The sequence below is a fragment of the Phaseolus vulgaris genome, chromosome 11, assembly GCF_000499845.2.
Source record: "Phaseolus vulgaris cultivar G19833 chromosome 11, P. vulgaris v2.0, whole genome shotgun sequence".
NCBI classification, from domain to species: Eukaryota; Viridiplantae; Streptophyta; class Magnoliopsida; order Fabales; family Fabaceae; genus Phaseolus; species Phaseolus vulgaris.
Window position 1 is genome coordinate 8,135,578 of NC_023749.2, and position 2,641 is coordinate 8,138,218.

A 2,641-nucleotide genomic window follows, 5' to 3' on the forward strand; every position below is an offset into this window, starting at 1 on the left:
CAAAAATTAGAAAAAAAAAAGATAAACATAACTAATTATCCAATACTTTTAGGAGCCTAATCGACCATGTTTTCCCTTAAAAAATAAACTTAATGGATTATGTAAAATATCTAAATAGCATAATCAATTAGGTCAGTTTTAACACAACCACATAATCGATTACCCTCCTAAAAATAGAGGCTGATTGATTATGTTGTATACTTAATCGATTAACAACTGTTTTATAGGACATAATTGATTATGTCTTATGTGTCTTTTCAAACATTATCGATTAGACACGGTGAAAAATCTTGAAAATGTCTAACTTGAGCATGAATGAGTGTATTTATTGATATATTTATGATATTAACTTAGTAGTCAATGTATTTAATAGACACTGAGTCAACGAGATTCTTTGAAAAATAAGAAATTTCTCCATGCATGAGTAAATGAGGTTTGTAGTTATGCATGACATTGGTTGTGGTGAATGATTAATTTACGAATGCATATACTGAGATGACACTAATGGTGTGTTTGGAATGGGGAGGAGATTTAAAGTGATTTGAGAATAAAGTGAGGTTGTTTGGATTATGGTATGTTATAGTAGATTTGTGAGAAAAGTTTATTAAAGTTTGTGAGTGATGTGATGGTTGTGAAAGATTTTTTTTTTTAAATATATAAAATGTAAGTTTACAATTTTGATAAATATAATAAATTTTAGAAAAAGGATAAAATAATTTAATATAAAAAATTTAGAAATATATATTAGAATTAAAATAAATTAAAAAATATTAAATATTAATAAAATACGTATCAATAATTAAAATTAAAATTAATCTTTTATTTATTAATTATTTTATTATAATATGAAAATTAATATTAATAATTAATAAAGAAATTATAACTGTTATATTTATATATTAAAATATAATTTGTATATCTAATTAATATATAACTTATTAATTTCTATAAAAATAATAATATATAACCAACTTTGCCCGCGAATCCTTTCAAGAAAGGGCAGAAAGTTTTGGTAAAAAGAAAGAAATTCATCGTTTTTCATGTTTTAATCCCAAATTTTTTTTCTTCGTTTTTTCCAACTTTCTTTCTTCAATTCATTTCTTTGCTTTTCCTTGCCTTGATCCAAACGGATCCTAAGTAAAATCACATATCCTACGTGGTTTTCTTTTCTCTTCTTTGATGTTTCTCCGCAATGGTGCAATGTAAAGAAAAAAAATGTTTCTTTCTCTATCTGCGCCCTCTCATCCTTGTGCATCAAGTGATGCAAACAAAGGGTGCATCCTCACATCTGTATGTGTGAACAGTGCATTCTCTTGGATCCAACACACACGCTACAAGTCCTTCTTTTAGAGCGATTATGTTTCACATCGATCCTATTAGTGTCGAATAAAAAGGTACTCTTATATATTTCGGATTGGTTAAAGATAAAAAATAATTATAATATATAAATGAATGTAAACTTCATTTTATGAACTAAATTTATAAAATTGAGATAAATTTAAAATTTACTTCTTAATATGATATCAATTTTTTTTTAAATTTTAATATCATAATAAATAATTGATGAAAAAAAATAAAGAAAAAAAAAATCTCTAAAACTCTTGAAAGAAAACTAACATGTAAAAGTTAAAATTATATAATATAAGATAAAGATGAGTACGTGTACTCATATATTATAAAATGTTTCATAATAGAATTTCATACAATATTTTAAAAAAAATTATTTTTACAAAATCCATTTATAAAATAAAAATTGTTCTTATTTATACATTTAAATAAGTCTTATATTTAATTAGTCTTATAACTAATCCACGTGATCTTTAATATATTTGTTAATAAATTCATTGGATGTGATATTTTCTCTCTTGTTATTAATTACACCAAAATAAGATATGAAATTATAATTTCTTTAAAAAAATAATTTATTGAAGAAAAGTGGAGGATGAAGTGGGATCTGAGTACATGAAAACTGATTTGAAGCAATGATTGAAAGGGTGTATGGGGTCCAGCTCCATACAAGCACTGGTAGGCTACTTCCATAATACACTACTCATTCTTATATTATATTCTCTTTGCTACTGGGGTGGATGCCAATCACAAATTTAAGGCCTTAAATAGGCTTTTATGTGTTATTGTTACTTAAAAAATAAAAATATTTGTTAATTACGATTTTTGCAGCAAAAAAGTATTGTATTTTTTTTAAAAAGAAAATACAATTTTGGTTAATTTTTTTTTACGAAAATGGGTTATATTCCATGAATACAATTTTAGGGTGAAAAAACTCTTAAATCATATCTATAGAGTATGACTTACCTATTTTTGTAACATAATATTTTTTATCTAAAATAAGAATTTTCAAATAAAAAACCGTTTTAAAGAATAACTTCTTTTAAAAAATAATTATATATTGTTCTATATTTAACTTGTGTTTGAAGAAAAGTCAGAAATAAATACATAAAAAATGACATAACTCTTATAATAATAATTTTTTAAATTGTAATAATTTTTTTTTATAAAAATATGAACACACCTATTTAATAACATAGTTTTTCACTTCCATATAAAATATATAATGATGACTCGCTCATTTTTATATAAAAATTATTTTTCTATTTTACATAATATTAAGTTATTGTAATAT